Genomic DNA, 27,996 nt, shown 5'->3' with positions numbered 1-27,996 from the left:
TATATCAAATCAGATGGAGCAAAATAATATGGCCAGTTTGATAGCTTTGTGGTTATGATGATGGGACTGTACGTTCACTGAAGTGAAGGTGGGGGGGGGGATCTTGGTTAATTTATATTCCAAATAAACAACCATCAAAGTCGTACTAGTATTTAGGCTGGGAACAACTTCCGTTGTCGCAATATTAGTTACTTTCCTATATACTATTCAATTTTTAAATTTAAAATGACATTTATTGTGGAAAAATGCTACAATATATAACAGTGAGTGTCTAAAATTGCTTACGGCCTTTGACATTTTTCTGAAATCAAAGATACTCAAGATAGATGATTATTTTAAATATACATTATTATTACGATAGAGATAGAGAATCAGATTATAGAGTCAATTGAACTGAAACTAATGAAATAATACAGACTAAGGAAGGACTGGACGTAGAGAAATTGCTCAAGGATATACCCCCAGCGTAGAAAATACCCGAGAAATCAGATGGAAACTACTCTAGACGTCCTAGAGTCCGAACGAATACTAGAAAAAAAAAGAGCGAGGAGTATATGACGTTATTCCAAGGACTAGCAAAATAAGACTGAGCTGAATAATCTTATATTTTAACTGACTAATGGACTTAAACAACGAAAAAATGATACCACTGTGAACTTATAGAGTCCAACTCTAGGGTTGTACCAGCCAAAATCAACAGAAATTTCATACTAAGATTCCGAAAAAGTACGTAAAAAACGGTATGGCAAGATATTGTTGATGCTCAATGGTACATTCATAACGACAATCTGGATAAGGACCTGAATGTAGAAACTGTCGATAAGGTGATCAAAGACTATGCACAAAGGCACGAACAAAGGCTAAATCCACACATCACTGTTGAGGTTTTTCAGCTCCTAGATTGACTCAAAAAGTTCAAGAAAGAAGAAACTAAAACGACTAGATCTAATTCAGTGAATATAACAGGCCAATTGAAAAGCCCCCGGCCTACCATAGCAAAACACATTTTTTTGGCAAAATTAGTTTTATTTATTCAACATAATTCCCTCCAAGGATGATACACTGATCGATAACATTTTTGTAGTACGATTTATCCTTTGCTTGAAAATACACTTCAGTTTCGGCGATCACCCCTTCATTCAACGAAAATATCTTCCCAGCGAGCATTCTTTTGAGATCTGAGAACAGGAAATAGTCGTAGATTTTTGCCATGGTTTTCACTGACTTGTGACACGGTGCATTATTTTGGTGAACCAACACTTTCTTTTTCTTCAAATGCGGTCGTTTTTCAGCGATTTCGTCTTTCAAACGGTCCAATAACGCGATGTAATAGTCGCTGTTGATGGTCTTTTTTTCAGGGTAGTTAATGAAAATTATTCCACGCGCGTCCGAAAATACAGACGCCGTAACCTTGCCAGCCGACTGTTGCATTTTCCCAAGCTCTGGCGCGGGTTTATCGTGTGCAGTTCACTCGGATGACTATCGAGTGGACTTCGGAGTGAAATGATGGAGCCATGTTTCATCCGTTGTCACATATCGAGGCAAAAACTCGGGTTTATTAGGCTTGATCATCTTCAAACACTGCTCCGAATCATCAACTCGTCGTTGTTTTTGGTCAAAAGTGAGCTCGTGCGGCACCCACTTTGCACAGAGCGTTCTCATACCCAAATATTCGTGAACTATATAATATACACGTTCAGTTGATATCTTTGGAATGTCTGTTATTTCATTCAATTTCAATTTACGGTCACTCAAAATCATTTTATGGATTTTTTAAATGTTTTCGTCGGTAACAACCCCTTTTGGCCGTCCACTGTGTTCACCGTCTTCAATGCTCATTTCACCACGTCTAAACTTAGCATACCAATCCGTGATGGTTGATTTTCCTGTGCCAGTGTCCGGAAACTTGGCATCAAATCAAGTTTTTGCTTCAACTGTATTTTTTACCTTCAAAAAGCAAAATTTTATCAACACGCGAAATTACTTTTTATCAATTTTTTTCACAATAACAAAAGTTGCTTCACTCAAAATACTATAAATCACAAACTAATGATACGATAGCTGTCAAATTTATACACGCATCTTTTGAGGGTTATGTCTATCTAAAAAACATGGATTTAATTCTAGTAGCGCCATCTATGTGTCAGGCCGGTGGACTTTTCAATGGACCTGTTACACGAAAACACCTAATCTATTTAAATGTACAGTTTAAAACGGTTTTGATTTTAATAGTGAGCACATCATTATCCTCTAGTATCGTATATACTTTCTCGTGGAAACAACATTGTCATTTTACTCTTCTCACCTATTATGAGACGAACAGACGCAAGAATGATTGATATATCGAAACCCATATTTTCCGAGATCTAATTAGAATGATTATTTATTATTTCGTTCGATTATAAGTTCTCGAGCTGTCCGCCGCCAGGATGAGAGATCCAACACCGCGCGGGCAAGGAGAGAGGAGAGAACGCTGACAATACGCGCCGTAACATTTATTATAATCACGGAGGCTATTCTTTACCCATAATGCATCTAGACCGTTTTGTTTATTAACGGTAGCTTATCTATGGCGGCGGCGATATTTATCACTTACAAAGACTCGTTAGTGGCGCATTGTAAACTTAAATTGGGCCTACTGTAGCTCGGCCTCTTCTTTATACCTCACCATAGATGTAATGTACGTATTTTTATTGTTACATATTGTGTAAATGAAAATGATATTAGTTAACAGCGCCCTAATTGTTCATATATCGGGATTATAAAGTTATTTTAAAGTATTTACAATAAATGGTGTTACTATTACTATTACTATATTACTACCAGGTGTACCAGAAAGTCGTTTCCGTTTTTTTTTCGAAAAAAATATTAAATAATTTTTAAGAAAATGGATAAATTTATTTATTCAAAGTATTGGCCTTTTGGTTTTGTAAATCTTGACGGCACTATTTTTTCGTTTCGTGTTTTCGTGTCCCATTGATAAGAATGGAGTAAGGCGGCTGCGATAATAGTGTCTTGTATCCTTAATGCTTTCAGCACTTCCTTGAGCAGTTTTTCTTTATATGACGGCGTATTATCGTACTGTATCAATTCCTATAGGTCCAAATTGGCTTTATAATTGTCTTATAAATCAATCTATTTAATTTTAGATCAAGTTGAGAGTATCTTCCAACTAACCGGTATAGTTGTTTTATTTTGGCTGTAATGTGTTTTGCTTTTTGTCTAACTGGTGGCCTGATCGGAAAAATACGATGGATGAGGAAGCAATTCGAAGCCCAATTCATAGATTTTTGCCATCGTTTTCACTGACTTGTGACACGGTGCATTGTCTTGGAGAAGCAGCACTTTCTTTTTCTTCAAATATTTCGGGGATTTTGCCCTTCAAACGATCCAATAACGCTATGTAATAATTGCTGTTGATGGTCCTTCCTTTTTCACGGTAGTTAATGAAAATTATTTCATGCGCATCTCAAAATACAGACGTCATAACCTTGCCAGCCGACTGTTGCGTTTTCCCACGCTTTGGAGCAGGTTCATCGTGTGCAGTCCACTGGGATGACTGTCCATTGGACTTCGAAGTGAAATACTGGAGCCATCTTTCATCCATTGTCACATATCGACGCAAAAACTCGGATTTATTACGCTTGATCATCTTCAAACACTGCTCCAAATCATTAATTTGTCGTTTTGTTGAATTGTGTTGTTTTTGGTCAAAAGTGAGTTCGCGCGGCACCCTCTTTGCACAGAGCTTTCTCATACCCAAATATTCGTGAATGATATGATGTACATGTTCAGTTGATATCGTTAGAGTGTCTGCTATTTCATTCAATTTCAGTTTGCTGTCCTTGAAAATAATTTTGTGGATTTTTTAAATGTTTTCGTCGGTAACAACCTCTTTTGGGCATCCACTGCATTCCCCGTCTTCAGTTCTCATTTCACAACGTCTCAGCTTAGCATACCAATCCTTGGTGGTTTATTTTCCTGGATTTGTGTCTGGAAAGTCGGCATCAAGCCAAGTTTTTGCTTCAAATGTATATTTTCTTCATGAAAGGGCTGCAATTTCGGAATTCTTTATAACGGAGGCCGATGCTAAACTGTTAAAGGAGTGTTTCTACTTTCATTACTGTGAACGAATATCTCAAAATAGTTTGATGATGATGTGCCCAAACACACACACACAGCCAAGAAGATTCAGTCTTCAGGATATCATCCAACACCTATCGAGGTCGGTACAATTGCCAGACTTCAACATAATTGAACTGCTATGGGAATTTTAAGAGCAGAGTGTGAGGAATAGACTTTTATCTGTCTTGGTATAAGAATAGGACAATATTCGGTTGGGAACTATTCAGACACTCTTCGAAAACCAAATATTGTTGAAATAATCACTATATTATTCTAAGAAATAATTATAACAAGGTACTTTATAAACACTTTATACACAGCTGTTATGAGTCTTCTTATGATATAAAAACGTCAAAATATCATCATATTCTAGATAAATTCAAGGAATATTTCTAACCTGACCTTATCTTGGCGAAGCATACCGCACGACATGCTCTTAATTACCTTCATTATTTACCGCGAGAAAATAGGTGATATTTAGACCAAACCGAACGAAAAAAAAAGAGAGATACCGGTGGACTAGTTTTAAAAATCATGACTTGCACATGGACAATGGCTCAGGGAAGCCCAGACACACGAAAAATTAATGGATTCCGTCGTGAACGCACACATCAGTTCGGATGATTGATGGTTTGTTGATTTTCAGTTCTTGTTTTTGGATAATTTTGATAAATATCTCGACTGTAATCAGAAACGGGTTGAAACTTCATGCCCAGCGGATTATGGAGATTGACGTGGGATAAATATTGTATGTCTTAATTTCTTTTCGATTTTTTTCATGTTTTCAGTGCAATATTAATTTTAGAATCTATAATTATTTTTGAAAAAGAGCAGACGTTTATTAGAAAGGATCGGGATATATAGGAAATGGTTTTTTAAATGCGACCAGATGGGGCTGGTTACTCCAAAATTGATTTTGTACGATTATAGCTTGTAAATTCGATTCAAACTGTATATTTAATTCCATGCTAGCGGGGCCAAAAATTGGAAATACTTCTGAGATCAAACGTATATTTTAAAATAATACACATTAATATATTTAGCTTTTGACCAGATATGCTATTTGGGAGTAAACTAGAAAATAAGCAAATTTCTACTGCTTAACTATTGTGCACTGCTGAAATCATATATTTTCGAAAGAACATTTAGAATCTCGTGTGAAGGGATATTCTTAACACTTAAACCTCTTTGGACTGGAGCTTCCCTGATTAGTATCTTGGGACCACTACTCTATCTGCTCTAGACTAATAAAAGAAACAGTACTTGAAACATTTGACGACAATATAGTTATCCTGGTAAATAATATATAACTGCCTAAGACTGTAGAAAAAGTATAAGTGGTGGTCAACAAGATCTACAAATGGTCTAGAGACTGGAGAATACAAGCTTAATAGCTCCAAATTTCCATGTTAATTTTGCGTTGCGGTGACATGATAAAAATTTAATTATATCACTTCATGGATACCCGATTCCTCAGCAGAATCAGCTAAATACTTCGGAATATAGCTTGATGGTAGGTTAAATTAGAAACATTATGTTAGACTGCAACTGTTCTGGTTAGTCCCAATAAAACTTGACTTAAAATTAAAGAATTTGGTTGTTCTGTCGATCATAAATCCAAAGTAAACAGTATACTTATACATTATACAAGTTGTTTAGATTCTTATGATTTCCTGTTGGTTGTCTAGTAACTGTATCGCTTTCACGTTGCTATGAATTAATAACCTTCTTTCATGTTTAAAGGCGAAATCTCGGATAACTGCTATCTAACGTCTTTGTTTAATAACTTAGTGCAACCCCATATTTGCAACCTATAAGAACCACTTAGAATTTAGCATTAAGTATCAAGCCAGTATATTGGGTCGAGAGTTGTTTTGTTGTTGTCATTGTTGTTTTGTTGTTGTCATTGTTGTTTTGTTTGTTTTGAGTCTGATCTGCTCTGTTTTCGATTTAACGTGATGTTTTCCATATAATCTACCATCAAGATGAATGCTAAGATATTTCTCAGATTTTGCTTAAGGAATTGGGCGTCCCAAAGAAACGCAGTTAACAAACGACCACTAGCAGTAACAGTAACGAGTAACAAACGAGTTATTTATTTGCCAAATTTATTTTGTACTTTCAAAGTAACCGTTCTTAGATATAATATATCGATTCCAATGTTTTCCAACCTTTTTTCCATTCGGTATCAATATTTTTTATCGAGTAGAAGCAGTTTTGTGTACTTAATGAATCTCCAGACCTCCGACAGTGATAAGTTCGGCGAATTTGACCACTGAGGAATGCCATTAGTTAAATTTTATATGAAAAAGTGGCTCTGAACCAATACTGTGTGTAACCAATCAGATAAAAATAAGTTTGCCAGGCAAAAGAAATTAATCCAACTTCTTTAAAACGTCTTTTGGTATAGTTATAAAGTATTCTGATATTTACATCATTATTTTTTTATATACTCTCTGACTATGAATGACATGTTTGTCCCTGTATGTATATATTATATTATTGATCACTAGGGTATGTTGATGATTTATGTAGCATTTTTTCACACTTTCACTGCTGGTTTTTGGTTTAATTCTAGCGAAGCTTTGAGAAAATTCGGAGTACGGAAAAAGGGGGTCACTAGAGTCTGTTAGTCTAGACTACGACTATTTTTCAGGGTAATTTGGCAGTTCTTCTGTATCGCTTCTAAACTCTTTCATTATTATATTAATCTACTCATCACGATATTATAATAATTTATATGTATTTTATGCTATGGGTTTCATAAATATAGATACATATTTTCAGTATATGCTTGTCGAACGAAATATGAAGAAACTCCCCAAAGAGCAATACCGAAAAAGACATGGGCGAAAGTCACAGAGAGCAGAAAAACTATATACTATTCGAGTTTATTCAAGGTCCGAACGGTTGTTGAAAAGTAGATACTTTCAACGAAAATATATAATAAGCTGGCTTATAAATACTATAGGATATTTGATCAAATATGGCAAATTTAACAATAAGTTTCGGTCTGAAACAAAATGAACGGTTCAGTTTTGTTCCATGTCTACTTAATTTTATTTTTTTTAATTTTTACCTAGAAAATATACGAATGTGGTCGCATAGATATAGAGATGGCCTGTATTCGTTTTAAGATAACATCAGATACCCTATATCCTGGATATACCCGAAAATAAATCAATTAGTCCTGCAAAGTAAACAAAATCGAATATTTCTTTGTATGAATAATCGACGTCCAGTTATTTGTCGCGCGGTGATTTATGGGTTTCGTTTAGATTGCCGATGATCCACCTGCTCACGGTCGTACTTTTACTTTCCTATCGTTTATTTTTAGATATTTCCATCGGCTTCGGTATCGTCCTCGCTAACCTTCTGGGATCCATTTACATTTTTTCCCCGCTTGATTTTCCGTATTTCGTGACAATGAATTTCGACATTCGCCGTGTGGAGAAGACGATTTGAATTTATAATTGTTCTTGCCGAAAGCGCAATTTATACTAGTGATAATTTCGGTTTTAACGTGTCCGCGGTCTTATGTTTCTCGTTCTAAGCCGTTAATCATTTTAGCGGGTACATTGATTCTCGATAATGGTTTGGTTTCTTGTGAACTTTTAATTTGGAACCAATAGGAAAACAATGTGTATATATTATCATGAACATGCACATTAATATTGGAAACATTTATATTCTAAAGCGTGGCTTATAGGTCCTTGGCTTCGGAGACGATGTAGGGCAGAGTGGGGTCACTTTATTAGGTTTTTGTGCAAATCATCGTAGTGTTGATTAGTTGAGTATTTATTTAGCTGCATATTAGGATCAAAAAACTTTAGCAGATCCGTTGTTTGCTATACTAGATTTGCTTTATACTGGAAAAGGGCATATGGCCCATTACACTATACACACCGGGAATTTTAAACCACCCGAAGGGGTCACTTGAGCCAATGGGTTATACCGGGTGTATTGTAAAGGTATTGTATTCACCGGTATTTATAATGGTAGCTAGACTTAAGTATGCGACGTTATAATTTGACGCATATATATGTTTTTATTCTACGGATATCAAGCTTCAAAGTTATTGATGTTAAATTTGGGAAAGTAACAACGTAATAGATTTACACCTCTGTGAAAATTTCAAATTGCATGTCTACATCGTGCCTTTGCGGCACGCATTATTTCTCTTATTGCATCAAAGGTATAAAGGCGTTAAAAGTCATAGCTTGCTGATAAAAGCTTACAGTGAGCGTGCTCTAAAGTGGCGATTTTGATGTGCAAAGCAAATAACTTTGTGGTAGATCGAAAGGAGAGTGAAGATGCGAAACTGCAGTTAGTTTTGAGTTTTCGGATGAAGACCAAAAAGAAAAAGGGTTCAGATCAAAAACATTTGGCAGAAGCGTTAAATGTGACACAAGAAAGGATTAGTGACCGATTACGAGCAACGAGAACACTCCACAAGATGGAAAAATGGGTACCACATCAATTGAATGACAGGCAAATGGGAAATATAAAAATTGTCTGTGAAATGCTTCTTCAAAGATATGAACGGAAGTCATTTCTGAATTTAATAGTGTCGGATGATGAAAAGCGGATTTATTTGCGAAACTTAAGTGCCTACTAAACGCAAAAACCTGGCCAAGGCAACCGATAGACTACAAGGCCAAATCATTTTGGTCGCCATACAATTCTATGAGTTTAGTGGTACAAGGGTGGTATGGTGTATTACGAATTACTGAAACCTAGTGAAGTAGTTAATAGTGATCTCCGCCGACAACAAATGATCAATTTGAACCATTAGTTGATCGAAAAACGTTTAGAATGGCCCCGAAGACAAGCTAAATAGACTGCGGAAGCAAAATCGGCCAAGAAAATGTTGAAAGCACTTAGACGGGAAATACTATGGCAGCCTAAGTACTCTCTAGGCTTTGACTCGTCCGACTATCAACTTTTCGCATTATTGGTACACCCGTTTACCGAGCAGAACTTCGTCAACTATGAGAAAGTTAGAAAACGGTTCGACGAATAGTTTTGCTTGAAAGGGCACAACAATTTTTTGAGATAACATCCATAAATTGCCTGAAAGAACGACAAGATATATATAATTAAATGATCTTTCTGTAGTCGGAGGATTTGCCTGCGAATAGCTACCCTAATGATGGAGAGAACCTGATAAATAAACCGGAATACAAATACCTTGACTTGGTTTTTGAACACAGGCTGAACTGGCTCCCACACATAACCACACATCCTGAATTATGCAAGATTCCTCAAATTCCATCCAAAACTGAACCAGTTCATTACCGTTTTCCCAGGGAAAGCAGACTGTATAAATATAAAGGAAAGGCATATAAGGCCTTTATCAATCTTCCGGAGAACATGCAATCGAATGATGACTACGATTCCAGATGCGGACAGCAGAATCTCTATACGAGACTCTCTATAAAGACTATACCAATATGGAAGCTCTCGGAAATACATATAGACTTCTCTATGAAGCTTATGCATAAGGAAACAACTAGAAATTATCCGAATCATCTTATTTTCTACACAGATGGTTCAAAAGGAGAGGACTTACACTTGGTGGTACGTTTACACTTCAAGCCTACTTGAGAAACATTTTAAGCTTCCTTCATTAACTAGCGCTTTCTCCGCGGAGCTGCTGGCTATCTATATAGATAGGCCATATGACCCTATCTGAGTTAAAAGAATCACTGATTAATGGATCGATACTGATCTTGTCAGATTCCTTGGGAGCCTAACATTGATAAGGACGGTCCACCTTTTAATCCCCACCCTCCACCACACACAAAGTTCAATATAGGGGAGCTAGAAACACATACCTCTGGTTCCTCTCGCATAAAAGTATACTCGGTAATAAAAGAGCCGACCTCCTAGCAAGCAAGGAAGAGGAGTAACAACTAAATTAAATAAGCCATTTAGCAAAACAGATGCCAAAAGTTACATGAAGGCCCTCTATAGGCAGTTAATCCAACAGGATTAGAACCTTCGGACAAAAAATAACAAATTATGGGAAATCAAGAGGATCTCTTATCAATCCATAAATTATAATAATATCAGCAGATATAACTTTCTCCTGAAATTATGTCAAACAAGCAAAAATCCAGGATATAGGCCACTCAAAAAATTACTCAAAAGAAAAGAAAAACTAAAATATCTAATTTAATTTAAAAAACGTAAGATAAACGTTACACGAAAATCAGTATTAGAGTTAATGGAAAAATTGTAACAGCAATAGTTTTCGGTTAAATTTCTTTACGTTTCTTCTAAATTAAAAATTAATCCTTACTGAAAGAAATGTCAAAATTTATTCAGCATTTTAATACAACATTAATGCAAAATGAGTATTATTTAAAAATATATATTCCTATATGTCAAAATACTACAAATTCGAAAAATCTAGTCAACAATTTTCACTAATTTCTTACAAAATCTATAATTAACATTAGCGATATATATAGAAACAAATTACATGTTACAAAACATGTCATTTTCACATTGGTTAATTTATTTTTTAAATGACCAAAGCAATTTACTTTAACTCTTACTTAACACAAGAAAATTATGGAAAAGCAATTTTAATTTAGTCACCACTCCCTGGCACTCACATATAGCTGATGTAGGACTTTTAATAGAACTATTGTAACAATGCTATTATGACTAGAAATGTACTGAAATGTCCATATATATTAGAAATCTTGCATAATTATCCGTCAGTAAGGAAATAATTTGGCAGTAATAAAAAATTTATATAACAGGTCAATTGAAATGTTCCCGGCCTGACACATAGATGGCGCCACCAGAAATAAACCCACAAGGGTTTTAGTTAGCCCTAGCCCTCAAAAGATGCATGAATAAATTTGACAGCTGACGGATTATTAGTTTGTAAATTATCTATATTATATAGTATATAAAGTATTCCTTTTTGGAGGGAAAATACAGTTGAAGCAAAAACTTGGCTCAATGCCGAGTTTCCGGACACTGCCCCAGGAAAATCAACCATCAAGTATTGGTATGCTAAGTTTAGACGTGGTGAATTGAGCATCGAAGACGGTGAACGTAGTGGACGCCCAAAAGAAAACATTAAAAAAATCCACAAAATGATTATGAATTACCGTAAATTGAATTTGAATGAAATAGCAGACACTCTAAAGATATCAACTGAACGTATCATTCACGTATATTTTTGTACGAGAAAGCTCTGTGCAAAGTGGGCGCCGCGCGAGCTCACTTTTTGCCAAAAAAAAACGACGAGTTGATGATTCAGAGCAGTGTTTGAAGATGATCAAGGGTAATAAACACGAGTTTTTGCATCGATATGTGACAATGGGTGAAACATGGCCCCACCATTTCAATCTGAAGTCCTATCGACAGTCACCGAGTGGACTGCACACGATGAACCCGCTCCAAAGCGTGGGAAAACGTAACAGTCGGCTGGCAAGGTTATGGCGTCTTTATTTTGGGATGCGCATGGAATAATTTTCATTGACTACCTTGAAAAAGGAAGGATCATCAACAGCGACTATTACATAACGTTATTGAACCGTCTGAAGGACGAAATCTCCTAGAAACGGCCGCATTTGAAGAATAAGAAAGTGCGGCTTCACCAAGACAATGCACAGTGTTAAAAATCCATGAATTCGCATGAATCTTCGAATTGCTTCCTCATCCACCGTATTATCCGGATCTGCCCCCCTAGCGACTATTTCCTGTTCTCAGATTTCAATAGAATGCTCGCTGGGAAGAAATGTTCGTCGAATGAAAAGGTGATCGCCAAAACTGAGGCCTATTTTGAATCAGATGACAAGTCGTTCTTCAAAAATGGTATTGAAAAGTTGGAGGATCGCTACAATCAGTGTATCACCCTTGAAGGGAATTATGTTGAATAAAAAAACTAATTTTGCCAAAAAATTTGTTTTACAATGTTAGGCCGGGAACTTTTCAATTAACCTGTTAGATGCAATACTTGATTAAGCAAGTCCAAGTGCGATTATATTTTACTATCGAATCTGTGCCAAAATCATTGATATTAAAAACGTTTTTCCAGTTACAGGAGGACATATTTTTATTACGCCATAGGCACAAGGTAGTGAACGATGGAAGTGGCGTAGTCGGTAGGATTCTGGGGAGATCAAAAGGCTGTTGTCTTTTCAATTTAATCAATTAATTTAATTGGTAGGTAAATTAGTTTTCAAGATAAGGAGACAGGTTGACGTTGGATTGTCAATCATTCAACAGTTACTCGAAGTATTTCTTGGTGTAGGTTAGTGGAGTTAAAAAAAAGTATCGCAGCTGAAGCTGTAAGGTCATAAAAGATGGATTGAAGGTGCTTATCGATCCCTAGCTATAGAATATTAAGAAACATTCCAGCTTTGCAATACAGGTGAGGGTGTAAGGCCACCAAAAGCGAAATAAAATTGCTTTGAATTAACACGGTCTATTGGAATTTGAACAGAATAAATCAGGGTAAATGGCCACCAGGTGTATTGTAATAGCATAGTTTCTTAGCCGTACATAATTGGAATATGGACTCACCAAAATTCAAAGATAAACTGACGGACGAAGATAGAGGCGACCAAATCTGTCCAGACCAAATAACGATAACGTACATCCCGGTGGCCATATCTTTTGGAGGGATGTGTTATATAATACTGAATGGTGAACAAGTGAGATGGAGGGGTCCGCTTTCTAAGATAAAAATCCTCAGTGTCACTTTGCATCGCCGTTCAACCAGTCGCCTCTTCCTTCCTTGAAGAAATAAATTGTACAGTAAAATAATAGATGTTGTGATTAAAACCCTTTCATATATCACAACTGACACAGTCAGTAGGATTCCCAGGAGCTCATAAGGCTAATCTCTTTTAAATTCATTTAATTTACCGGGATCAAACTAATTATCAAGTAAAGAAGACAGATGGACGTTGGATTGGCAATCGCTACGCAGTTACCCGAAGCGCTAGTTGTAAGGTCACAAAAGGTGGATCGAAATTGAATTGCTGCTCAACGATCCCTAACCTTAAACTACTGGTCCAAGTAAGAAACATGCAAGCTAGTCCGTGGATTCCCGATACATGTACCAGTTTAAGGGCTTAAGCCCACCAAAGGCGCACAGAAGTTGCTGTGAATTTACATATTTTACTCAAATAGAAACTTGCGGTTTAAAGTAAATTCAGAAGTAGAAGACCACTAGGTCCGTAGGAGGCTACCATGGAAATGTAACTGGTTTTTATTTTCTAAACACTTTCAATTAATATGTTATAATCCTATATATATATATATATATATATATATATATATATATATATATATATATATATAATGAGCTAATCTATATAAAAAAATACTCATAAAAACCATTGTACTCCATCAAGGAACAATTATAAAAGACACCAACCACAGTATCTATACATTTATTATTATTCCTTTTTTCGTCGAACGCTATATGAAAAAAAAGCGGTCAATTCAAAGAACACCTAATGATGTGCTATATATGACGAAAATACATTACCGCGTACCGTCCCGCAGATAAAAAAAATCGTACATAAAGTCTATCTAATTGCAGTATTCACCGGCAACAGCCTTGGTCTAATTTAATGTATTAACCAGAATAATGAAGATATTCGCTTCATTTTTTTTTGTCTCGCTACGACCGACGGTTTTTTATTATTCATTCTTCGGATCGGGTCGGTTTCCCATAAGGTAGGCGATGAAAATTGGGACAAATGGATGGCTAAAGAATCGGTTGTTAACGCGTGGAGCCTTGGACGCGATATGGGCTATTATTTTATGACGGGGTTTACGACGCCTTTGTTAGGAATAGCTTAGATGTTTTGTTGTTGTTCCTTTTCTTTCAGTCGAATTTTTGCTTTGAATTTATTAAAATTAAATTAAATTTGAGGGATTTGCGATAGTGATTGTAATTTTGTCATTAGACGGGCAAAATAATATGAACACCTGAGATATACATAATATTTATTTACTAATAAGGTGTTGAACCATTGTCTTTGATAATAGCTGCAATTATTCGCAGGATAGACTCGGAGAACGACTGAAATGTTTCTAATGAAATGTTCTCCCATTCTTATATAAAAGCATTCGCCAATTGTTTCAATGATCTTAGAGGCGGAAATCTACTCCTACCTCTCTGCTCTAACACTCCCATTATGATTCAATTATGTTATGATGTAGCGATTATGCTGGGCGTGTCCAAAACACCAAGGCTGATCAGCAATCCCTAGCATATAATCGATTGTTTTCAAAAAGTTCGTCATTGATTTCATTTCATTTGATAGGGAAAACTTTGCCCTGTGACTTAAGACTGCAGAAAATGGATCATTATATCATATAAAATGTACTCCTTTCAATTTCGGGTATTAAACAGCCTGAATAGACACGGGCCCAACACATAAATGGCGCAAGTTTTATTGCATTCAACGTGTTTTCCTTTAGTACTGACCTTCAAATGGAAGCTGTTAAAATTTCATTATATCCTACTCATCTGTGAGTTGTTGTGTTAAGAGTAGCGGTACTTTTGTTATTTTCAAAACAATGAATCAAAAACAATTCTGTTTTTTAAATTTGCACTGCTTCTTGATGGCAAAAAATACTGTTCAAGCGATGCAATGGCTTGGAAAGTATTATAAGGGCTCGGCTCCATCAGAAACAACAACAAAATGGTGGTTTGCTGACTTCAAATGTGGTCGTAGAGACACAGATAACAAAAATCCATAAAATCGTTTTGAATTATCGAAAAGTTAAGTTGGGCAAATTAGCTAACATCGTAATGATATTAAAAGAACGTGTTGGTTTTATATTGCATGAGCATTTGACTATGAGAGAGCTCTGTTCAAAGTGGGTGCTGTATTTGGCCACTGTTGACCAAAAACAAGAACTTGTTGATGATTCTGAGCAGTGTTTGGCCATGTTTAAACATACCATACCGGAAATTTTACGTCGATATGTGACAATGGATCAAATGGACAGTAACTGGTGACAAGCCTATTTTGAGGCAAAAGATAAATCGTTCTGCAAGAGTGATATTAAAATGTTAGACGACACTTAAATGATTGTGTGGCTCTTGATGGAGATTAAGTTGAATAAATAATGTCAATTTTGAACTTTTTTAGGTTAATTACTTTATGTGTTGCTCAAAAATGTTGGCATAAATATAATTTCGTATAGCGTATATATCTTTAGAACCATTATATCAATTCAGTCCTGGTCGGTTTTTGATAAAATGCCAATAAACACACATTTTATCGATAGGATGCCTGTTTACTTATTGTGTTTTAACATAGATCTGATCAGACTATTACAAGAGATCGCTTCTGATTGCCAGTATTTGTGTTTAGATTGTGCTTTGAAAGAAAAATTACCGTTATGTAAGTAGAGGCAGAAAACATAAAACTCTATAAACTAAATCTGTTGACCATTTACTAACCTGTTTTTATTTACAAAAATACTTTTTAAATATTAAATAACTTATAAAAATGATAAAAAAGACCCTAAAGGTGTAATTTTTTTCACAAACTTATGACAAATTGTACAAATCATAATTAATTAAATAAAATTCATGTACAAAATAATATAGAGCATTAACACAATAAATACCTGAAAAAATAATTTTTATAAAATGTATTTCAAATCTATATATAGCGACTTGGTTACCCTAATATAATATACGAACTTATTATTAGAATGAATTATCGGTATAATTTCTTGGCATTGTTAACTAACTTGATAGTTTCATTGTTTATATTCTAAGGATTCTTCGGTCATCTGAAATCCTGATGACTGTTTTCAATGTATCGAATGCACAATAATATTAATTTCTAATCCTTTTCAGAAAGGAGAATGGGGAATGAAGATTAACCAATAACAAGTAAGTGTTTGAAAGCCTTAAAAATAATTTTAAAAATTTACTGCATTACGACATTAAACACTGCTCCCACTCTCAAATGGAAAACCTACCAATCTCTCCATATCCTTCAGATGTTTCTTCTTTGTAAGTACAAACTTCTCAGATGGGATATTCATCTTCTGTCTCAAATATCGCTAGGATCTAGCAATTAATAATTTTTCAAAAAATAGTAATGCAACAAAATCAATTGAAACTAATTTATAATGGTTTTTTTCTTTTTCCATTTATTATCTACTAACTTAGTAACTCTAAGACGTAAATAGTAATAGAAAGTTTCATTGTTTCATTACATTTATTTGCTGACTAGTGGGGATTATGAATTTGGATGTACCAAGCTTATTTTTTTATATTTTAAATACTTCTTTTACCATTACGGATACCATAGACATATTCATATTACTCTTCAATTCTTTTCAACAGCATTGATGTTTATACAACAGTAAAAAGGCATAAGAGAAAATTAATTTTAAGTAAGTGTAAGTTCAGTTACAAAACTCAATATTGTAGTTGGTAGAATTAGAAAACTGTCGTCTACTATGAATTGCTAAAATAATATTAAACAAATTCATTCTTCCGTTGGCAGGTTTCCAAATCGTCCTGAAATATCTGAGGCTTATTCTAATATATCAATTTATCAATTTACTTGAAATCAGGTGTGATAAATTTTGATATGTAAATTTTTATTTTATTGTTCTCTTAGAACATCAACAATCTGCCCGTGGGCAACAAGTATTATTATATGATTTTCGTTATATAATATAGCCATCCTAACATGTAGAAGATAACTTCTGCTGTACAACTTATAATCTAAATCTTATTCTAGATACTATTCTAACTTATTTTAAAGTTTATCCTAACTTCTTCTAAAAACTATTCTAACCTATTCTAGAGATTATTAAATCTCACTCCATTTGTCTATTAATCAGTTCGTATAGTAGTATGCGCTTGAGCCTACGCACTCTACTGTCATCGCGCACATTTAACTGTTTGGCGAGTGCATTGGGATGCACTAACAGTCTTTCAGAGTACTCCGCACCAACACTTGGAATCACACTCGTTATGGGTTCTAGGGGATATCGCGCTGAATCAGTTTGTTGGACACGTAATATGAGGCATTGACGATGACTCGGCATACTTTATTCTGGAACCTCTGGAGAATATCAATGTTAGGTTTGCTAGTAGCATGCACTGAGGCCCATTTGCACCATAGGTCCAAATGGGCCTCAGTGTTGACTTTTGTCACTATATGTTTTTCCATGTCAAACGTCGATCAAAATGCATTCCCAGATATTTAACGATGTCTACTTGCGGAAGTTTATGATTATTCAATTTTACTGAAGGATATGTTCTTCTACAAAAGATGACTGCCACGTGGGCAGATTTTGTCTCATTTGCTTTGATACGCCATATTTTCAATAACAATTCGATTTAGTTAAGAGGAAGTTGGAGGTTTCTTGTGGTTGACATTAGGCCCTCGTGTGATCATAGCTGTATGGTCAGCATATGTTGCAACATTAGTGTTTCTTGGGGTGGCTAGGTCAGATGTATACAATAGATATAACAATGGGCCAAGAACACGGCCCTGCGGAACAACGGAATATATTCAATGCAGGTGAGTGTATTCCTGTTTCATCACTGTTTTTCACCACCACTCATCCTGTTTGGCAATAAAATGTCCGTCAGGGAAGTATGATTTCAGCAGCTGAAAGTGCGTATGGGGCAAAATCTTTTCAATCTAACATGCAGTTTAGATCGAGAAATGCAGCGGAATTTGTACTATCGTTCCGATATTATTACGGAAACCAAATTGATGGTCTTGAATAATATTTATCTCCTCTGCGATTCTTTTGAGTCTCCTAATGTATAGATTTTCTAAAAGTTTAGAGATCGCAGGTAACAAACTTATAGGACGATACATATACCTTATGTAAATAAAATCGATTTTTTAAAATTTCTAGGTTAGAATAGCGCCTTAGCATAACAAGGATTCGACTCAAATATAGATTAAAGTAACATCTATTAATAGATAATGTATTTCATACAAATTTATTCCCATTTCATTTATAATAAGTTGCTCATATCTTATCATAAGAGCGCTACGAATTATTTCCAACATCTATGATTTCAATTAACAATATAAAAACGAACGTAACAATACTATCACACATTACGGAACGATAATTATAAATCTGATTAAACATTGTGAAAGAAATATTGAATAGCCCGTCGAGGAGAGAGAGATAGACAGAAAAAACGAGAAAAAAAACATCTATTTACACGATCTGTTCTCGATATTTTATATCGAGATGAGCCTGTAATGGCTAAAACAGTACGCGATGATTGTTCAAGGTCGTTTTTTGTTTCCTCTAATAGTTCCCGGCAATTCAATTAATATTGAACAAATATTTAGAAAGATATCCTGTATTTTTTTCTAGCTAGACGTGTATACACGTATATATATTTTATGATATCATCTTATTTGTTGATGCAAATCGTTTAGTACCTCGTCCGATCCGATCGCCGATAGATGAGTCCGATTTTAATTGTTACCGTTTTTTTTTCTCTTCTCTTTCTTGTACTCTTGTTCGTTGTAAGATAACCTTGATTGAGAAACAAAAGCGCGTAATATAAAGGGTGTTTTTTTCGATTGGTAGCACATTGATTCGAAATAAAAGTTATTTGAATTGTAGCGAAGAAGTTTGAAGCCGAATATTCTTGACGTGAGATGTAATGACGTCTATAGTTTTTAAACAGAGTTCTATTTAGTTGTTGCCCAACATTACCACGTCCCAAAATAATAATGCGGAGTATATATACAGTCAAAAAATTAATCTTTGGTTTGAGGGATATTAAAATATTATGAAATCTCCTACCTATTCATAATAACAGACTCAACATAATTAAACCACATAAACAATACTTATTAATTAATAAGGTGTTGAGCCACCATGTTCTTTTAAATAGCTTTCAAAAGAGTTGATAGTTTCAATCATGTTGAAGATTGAATTCTACTCCTCACTTTCTACTCTAAAACTTCCCATATTGGTTCAATTATGTTGAGATCTAGTTATTGTTGTGCACAGGGAAAATGTTTGATGAGGTAACGATGCTTTTCAAACTAAGACCGAACCCTTTTGGCGCTGTGTATGGACGCGTTATCATCCTGCAATACGTCAGAGTTTGGCAACAATATGCTAGTAACAAGTCAATTGAAAAGTCCCCGGCCTGACACATAGATGGCGCTACTCGAATGAAATCTATATGTTTTTAGTTAGCCCTAACCATCAGAAGATGATTGTATAAACTTCACAGGTGTCGGGTCATTAGTTTGTGAATTACAGCGTTTTGAGTGAAGCAACTTTTATTATTGTGAAAAATATGGATAAAAAGGGATATCGCGTGTTGATAAAATATTGCTTTTTGAAGGGAAAAATACAGTTGAAGCAAAAACTTGGCTTGATGCCGAGCTTCTGGATACTGCTCCAGAAAAATCAACCATCAAGGATTGGTATGCTAAGTTTAGACGTGGTGAAATGAGCACAGATGGTGTGAGCACAGTGGTGAAATGAGAAGACAGTGAACGCAGTGGACGCCCAAAAGAGGTCGTTACGGACGAAAACATTAAAAAAATTCACAAATTAATTTTGAATGATCGTAAATTGAAATTGAATGAAATAGCAGACACTCTAAAGATATCAACTGAACGTGTACATCATATCATTCACGAATATTCGGTCATAAGAAGGCTCTGTGCAAAGTGGGTGCCGCGCGAGCTCACATTGGACCAAAAACAACGACGAGTTGATAATTCGGAGCAGTGTTTGAAGATGATTAAGCGTAATAAACTCGAGTTTTTGCATCGATATGTGATAATAAATGAAACATGGCTCCATCATTTCACTCCGAAGTCCAATCGACAGTCATCCGAGTGAACTACACACGATGAACCCGCTCCAAAGCGTGGGAAAATGCAACTGCAAAAACGCAGAAACTGCAAAAAAATGAAAACGAAAATGCAATCGTACTACAAAAATGGTATCGAAAAGTTGCAGGGTCACTATAATCACCCTTGAGAGGAATTATGTTGAATAAAAAAAATTAGTTTTGCCAAAAAAATGTGTTTTACTATGGTAGGCCAGGGACTTTTCAATTAATCTGTTATTAGTAAGAACTTCATCATGGAGGATGTCGAGATATTCAGTCGCAGTAATTCGGCCGGTGATGTGATTGATATAACTAACTGAATATCACGATATTGCTAATTAAATCATAACGGAACCTCCCCATACTTGACAGCAGGAAGATATATAGATGCCTAAACAATAACAACATTTTAAAAAGAGTGTGCTAAAGATTTCGATTGAAGAGTATGTTAAAAGTACAATGCTACATCTCCGTGGAATATACTAGATATCTTATAAAAAATGTATCTTAAAGAAAGTCAGCATTTTATTAATATCAGCTATAACCTGTTCTGAAAAAGGTTGTATGGTCGTGAAAACTAATATGATTAGGTCATTTTGTTTATTATTTCATTATTACATTGTTACTAATTGTTTCCGTACTAGGGGACACATTGGCTCTATCTCAGTCTCTGGTGAATTAATGTTTATCCATTTCACTGCTGCATATTTTAATATATGCACCTCACTACACAACACTACACAAGATCAGATGGTTTGATTATTTTGAGTCTGTGTCCTGCTCTAGTGGTATCATAAAGCTGCAATACTCCAACATACTCATGAGAATGGAGTCTTTCCTCATGCCGCCTTGCAATTCTCTTGATTTCATGACTGACTGTGGGTATCTGTAGGTCTTGATGTAGGTAGTCAGTCCTGTAGTATTTGGGTGCGCCCACAGTATTTCTCACGACTTTGTTCTGAAAATTTACTATTTTGTTTATGTTACTCTTTGCAGAACATCCCCATAATTGAACTTCGTATGTGCATGTATTATTTGCTTATATAATAGCAATTTAGTATGTACTGATAATTGTGATTTTCTTCCAATACATTTTCCTATATTTCAATGCACTTTTCTTCTTTTTATGTTCCTTCCAGCGAAGTGTTGTATCAAGATTCATTTCGAGTTTTTTAGCGTTGTTACTATATGGAATGATAGTATTATATAATGTTATTGGTGTTTGTACGGTCTGATTGTAGGTGAACTGCACATGTACAAATTTATTTTCGTTAATTTTTTATGTTCCAAGCTTGTCCAATTATTTATATTTATATTGTCACTTGTCTGTTGTAATTTTCGTGTGACTTCTTCACTATTACCTCCGACGGCTATAATCGCAGTATCATCAGCAAAAGTAGCCATCGTAATATTCTCCATTTGTCGTATATCACAAATGTAGAGTAGATAAAGCATTGGCCCCAGTACACTTCCTTGGGGTACACCTGCTGTAGCTTCTTTTATTGTAGAGTAAGCTTCTTCTTGTGTAACTCTAAATATTCTGACTGTAATGTAGGATTTTAGTAGTTCGGTTTGTTGTTTTGGTAACATTTTCTATATTTTATAAGGCGTTCATGCCAAGCTTTATCGAAGGCTTGTGCTACATCTAAGTATATAGCTGAGCATACTTTTTTACTTTCGTAGGCTTTTTCAACAATATCTGTTATTCAGTGGACATGGTCATTTGTGGAATGCTTATTAATAAACCCAAACTAGTGTGTTGGTATTAGGTTTTTTCTCTCTATATCGGTTTAATTCCTTTCAACAGCAATTTTTCAAGAACCTTCGATATTACTGGCAGCAGTGATATAATAAGCCTATAGGCTTTTATTTCGTTTAGTATGTCATATATAAATAGACGGTCATACCATATGACGGTCATCAAATTTTCGGAAATGACGAATGAGGCTAAATTGTATATCGATTAAAAGACATTACTATACAAACCTGAAGTCCATATACCAAAAAATTCAATCCTGTTCAATATTTTGGGTCCTGATTTGGTTGTGTATAAAAAAAATAACATTTCTTTGTCATAAATGATTGGTAATACCCTTTAAATTGTATGGTTTTGGATTTAAAAAAATCAAATGGGTTTGGAAACTGTTTAAGTCCTAATTAAGTCGTTCTTGAGGCAAGTTATTTTCAGTTAATTTATATGTAAATATCGTATTTGTCCGCGTTAATTGGCTAGTTCTATGAAAATACAGTACTCTGATGGCCTGTGAAGCTGGGAATGGTCCTTAATCCCATACAGTTTTCTATCAATTTTCGTCACATTCGATGATATTAGCTAGTTTTAAAATTGTGTTAAGAATTTTAATCTATTCTGTATAGACTATATTTTGAGGTCCCTTTATTTAATTATGTGTGAATAGGAAACACGAGAGTCATTTAAATCCTATATAAAAATATATAAATTCTATATATGTTATTGGACACTTGAATTTATATAACCGCTTTATCATGAATATCTGATTTCAAATTCAATAAAAGGACTATTCTCTAAATTAATTAGTATACCACTCCCAAATAATATATTTAAGTCGCATATTAAAATATTCAAAAACCAACAGAAGAAAAATTGCAATATTCTTAAATTTCTAACGTTTATAAGTGTTGATATAATCGCTGTAAAATCCTACAACAAAAACCAACTTGATAATGTAGGTAAGCTGACTGGGTGAGAACATATGACTCTTTCGATGATATTAGGTTGGGATGATTCATTTAACTGGCTCAGAACTCAGAGCTCAGAGCACGCAGCAGTAAATCTATCTAAGAATTGGTGACACACAAACAATTTATTAACAGTCCTACAGTCCTTTTTTATTTTTGAGCATATATTGTCTTAAATTATCTTACTAGATGTTGCGTTTTAGTTCTTCGCATCTTTTTTACTGGTGGTTATCAAATGTTTACTCTGGCACATTACTAAAAAAATTTCTTTTTTGCCATATAGTACAGTAAAAGAGAAGAGAGAGAAGATAAATTGACGGTGTAGGATGAAGCAAGAATGGATGGGAAGAAAAGTGAGTAATAATCTACATATTAGTCGGGTTATCGAAAATACAAAAATTTCATCCTAACATAGAGTAATAAAATTCGAAAAAAAAAACAAGAATTGTTTATTCTATGCTGACAAAGTATGTACAATTTGGCAAGAAGCCTTTTTAAATTAATATATAAACATTGATCAACTTATTTTCAATTTTAAGAATGTCGATGATTCTCGATGGTCGATGGAAAACACAAGGCAGCTGAGAAAAAGTATACTCGCTTAAGAACCGATACCAATCGATATGACTCTGAAGACCTAGAATATATGTACTCTAGCCTATAGAACTATACATATATGGATAGCCTATAGTTATATCCTTATTAATTTCAGATTTCATTCGTAAATATATTTCGTGTAACAAAACACTCCCTGAATATTGCAAGTTTATGTTTGCAAGTGTTGCAAACAGTATTAACGATTCATAACTTCATAAAGTTTTAACTACATTTTTGTGGATAAATTAGGCCGCATATGCGATAAAAACAGAAAACGTACTTGGAAGCAAAGAACCAACGAAAGCTAAAAATAAACTAAAAATAAGTTACCTGAAAATGCCTCTTGCTTGAACGTGAAAGGCTGCAATTTTATTTGATCACAGCTAAATTATTTTGATATCAGATAAGTCATGGTATACTTTTTTAATGTAAATCATATACTTTTAAACATATAATTTACATTGATCCTCCGTGATTGATATTACAATTAGTAAGTGTTTTAATATTTTAATATATTTCATGTTGTTTACACATGGTATATACATTTGTTATTTTACTTTATAATCATAGTTGTTTAAAAGTTTAAAACAGTCATCATAATGTTTATAATAAAATGTGCCTTTCTTAATTGTGAATAGTCACAATAGTTCCAATTATGATTCAACATGTACAATTATAAAAAATAACGAATATTTGTCAAATCTACTTATATTATTATATTAAGTACTCTGAAGTTATTACAGATTTTTGTAATAATCTTAATTATAGTATTTTGTCATAATTTGAAGCTCCATAGCAATTTGATCCTGTGGATAATTTATATATTTTTTATTTATATGGATATTTTGTTATAATAATGATGTCCAGATGATAAATAATATAATATAAAGTAACATCATATTTTCATTAAATAAAGTTCTTTAAAAAAATATTTACGAGCGAGCTACCCTTTGAGATCGAAAACATATCAAATTCGTTCATCACTATTGTTCCATTCAATTATTTTATAGCATTTATTAGTACTAGCATTAAATTAATCATGTTTCTCTTATAACGAAGCAAAAGGGAATAATTTAAAAATGATATGATACTAAAAATTGTTTTCACAGTATTTTCAATATAAGATTAGAAATATACTTGATACAATAAACATAACAAAAAATATATCCAAAATATCTCAAGAACTAACTCTTACTAACACTTTTTAAATTGTATTTAGTTAAATCTAATTTCCATTAGCTTTGATTAATCAACAAAGTATCAATAAGTGTAAATTACTACGCCACTCAACATTATATCAAAGTATCATAAGTAAGATTATTTTCAGAACTGTAACAAGTTTAAAACATCAAACAAAATGTATACTTGACCTTTCTTTATTTTTATGTTATCCACATAAGTATGGAATAATAAATGAAACATTTAACATTTAAATACATTAAAACAATAACGAACACAATTAGGTAATTTCGTTTTTACAATTTGGAAATGTATATTAATGTACTTACAATAATTAAATTAACTATTGATTTCAAAGTCGAATTGTGGTTGAAAACGTGGCGTATCAAAGCAAATGAGACAAAATCTACCCATATGACATTCACCCTTTGCAGAAGAACATGTCCCTCAGTAAAATTGAATAAACACGAACTTGCGCAAGCAGACAACGTTAAATATCTGGGAATGCATTTTGATCGACGTCTGACTTGGAAAAAACATATAGTGACAAAACGCAAACAGCTTGGGCTTAAACTAAACTAAATGTATTGGCTGATAGGGCGTAAATCTAAATTATCATTAGATAACAAGGTTTTGCTGTATAAGTCAATACTTAGGCCCATCTGGACCTATGGTATTGAACTGCGGGGTACTACTAGCAAATCTAACATAGATATCCTCCAGAGGTTCCAGAATAAAGTGTTGCGAGATGCCCATATTACGTGTCCAATAAACTGATTCACCGCGATATCTCCATAGAATCCATAACGAATGTGATTTGAAGTGCTAGTGCGAAGTATTCTGAAAGACTATTAGTGCATCCTAATGCACTCGTCAAACAGTTAAATGTGCGCGATGACAGTGAAGTGCGTAGACTCAAACGCAAACTGCCATACGAACTGTTTAATAGACACATAGATTGAAATTTAATAAGTTAGGATATATTTTAAAATAAGTTAGAATAGTATCTAGAATAAGATTTAGATTGTAAATTGTACAGCAGATCACTTACTGAAGTGATCTTCTACATGTTAGGATGGTTATATTATATAACAGAAATCAAACAATAATACTTATTGCCCACGGGCAGATTGTTGACGTTCCAAGAGATTAATAAAAAAAACTATTGATTTTCCAAAACTCATTGAACAACATTAACACAACATTGAAGAAATAAAACGTCATATGTGTGTTTGTGTTTTTACAAATATACTGTTAATAATTAATATGTTCTTCTATTTGTCCAGTGTATTCTATGTATGCAAATTATGTAGTTAGTCTTATATAATTTTATATTTTATGCATATTTCTCACCCAAAATAACAAAATTACAAATATTGTTACAAAAACAATAAATACACCAGGCTTATTAAATAATAATGTCTTTAACAAAATTTTTAAATAAAATTGCATTGTTCATTGCTTGTTTATTTCACTCTTCGATCTCTTATGTCTTATGTGCCATGTGTCCCAATTAATATTCTATATATTTTATATAACAGTTATATTCTATGCAATATTAATTTTTTATTGATGCCCAAATTAACGTATTTATTAGCTGTGATATTTGGTTAGTGTTTTGTTAGTAAATGCATTTACCAAAATTTACAAAAATGCCGACTTGGTGGCGCAGTGGTAAAAGCGATGGGACAGTCCTCCTACTGTTGCGATAGCCACGGGTTCGAATCCTGCTGGGGCATGGTCGTAAATTCATGTTTGTGATTGTTTAAAATTTGTGAATGTTCTAGGCAAGAGTGTAAAATTCGACAAGGAAAATGATCCCAGTCACGCCAGTACCCAGGCTGGGCAAGACATCCAGTCTTCTGTGATAATTTCTAAAGTTGGTTACTCGCCATTCAGTAGACTTAATGCCGAGGACCGTGGTTCGGAACCGACGTTAAACTGTAGGTCCAGTCCAGATAAATTCACGGTTGGTAAAATGACACTTTAAAATAAAATAGATAGAAATAATTTTTTACAGAAATATGTTAATAACTTTTGCAATTACCTTTAGTACAATGGTATACTATATCTCCTGAACCATGTCAATTAATAACAGTTCTTAGCAAGAACAATTTTTCTTTTTTCTAAATATATGATAAGTAAAAAATAGATGATTCTTGTTATTTTTGAATTTTATTAATCTATATTGGGGTGAAATTTTCACATATGCCGAGTTTATCTTTTACAGCTACAAAATAATGTAAAATATAACCGTTTTAATATCGTTCCAAATGTAAAAAACAAACATTCACTTAATTTTAACAAAGACTATCCTTTATTTTACTTTATAAACCCAAAAAAAAGTTATCCCCAGCGAGATCCGATCTTAGTAAATTATAGTCGGCGAGCTAAACACTTAGCCCGCACGGTTTCCCGCTAGATTTGTTTATCTGACGGTTATTCCAGGTTGTTCGATTTGGGCGTTGGTCGTTTCACTGGAATATATTTACTTGTAGCGCATATTAACACAAAAACATTAGGCCTAAAAATTCTTTCTCGATATAAGCTTTAACCGTGCCAAATTTCACGCCTCCAGTTGCAATGTATTCTTTAAAAATGCAGGCAAAATGTTCGTTAAGCCGATTAATATATAGATAATTAACTATAATAATAAAAATCTTGGAACATACTTATTATTCTTCAACCCGTTTCTTTTTAACAGTATGTAAGAATATAATTAATTATAACAATAACATAACTAACTTAAAGTTTGATCGAATTTCAACTACAGCATACTAGTGATTGTTAATTAGCCATAAAAACCCTGAAAATAAAAGCCATAGTACCATGTAAACCAGTGGTAACCAAGATATTTATTACTGTACAATCATCTAGCCCTAAACCTGCGTAATTTGTTGAAAATTCGGTTAACACCGACCCCAACATACTCAACTGAACGTACGAATATTACGGCCGGCAATTGTTCGGCAGCAAAGGCCACTACGACCGCGAAACCACCATAATAGTCCGCTAATGAGCATTTAAAACGTATGATGCACGAACGGTTTTTCTCATTCGTAACAAATGAAAATCGGAGGATGTCGAATCAAGGTCGGCATTGGTCGAGAGATTTTTTTTTTGCATCGCCCGTTTTATTATATCTAATTGTTCCCCGTTTTGATCTATTAACGCTCGTTTGACTAGGTCGACCTAATATCGTTTTATACGCGGTTCGTTGAGTAATAGCCGGCGTTTTTTCTACAGGAAGTTATTAGATAGCGTTTGAATATATACCCATTCATTATTCTTCCTCCTCCGTCTTTGTACTGTTGAGGCATAGGGTTCGTTATAATTTGTTCGCATCCACCATTTTATTTTATTCTAGTTTCGACTTGAGTTTGTATTTTCAATGTGTAAATCTGGGTTTCAACTTATTCTTTAGTGTCTTTATGGATATTTCCTTGCTGTAAATTTTTTCACGTCTCTAGTTTTCAATTTTAATAAAAACTTAGTATAAACTCTACTGGTACTATATA

General features: G+C 34.1%; 1 protein-coding gene across 2 annotated transcripts in view; it reads right to left on the bottom strand.

Moving 5' to 3' along the window:
• Kni (knirps) overlaps positions 1–27,996 on the bottom strand; it is a 902,599-nt gene that overhangs the window by 491,262 nt on the left and 383,341 nt on the right. The window lies entirely within an intron of this gene.

The sequence above is a fragment of the Rhynchophorus ferrugineus genome, unplaced genomic scaffold (genome assembly GCF_030347505.1).
Source record: "Rhynchophorus ferrugineus isolate W39M unplaced genomic scaffold, kcgeb_rfMv2 rfM10, whole genome shotgun sequence".
NCBI classification, from domain to species: domain Eukaryota; kingdom Metazoa; phylum Arthropoda; class Insecta; order Coleoptera; family Curculionidae; genus Rhynchophorus; species Rhynchophorus ferrugineus.
Note: the sequence above shows the minus strand (reverse complement) of the source record. Positions and strands in the feature narration are given on the sequence as shown.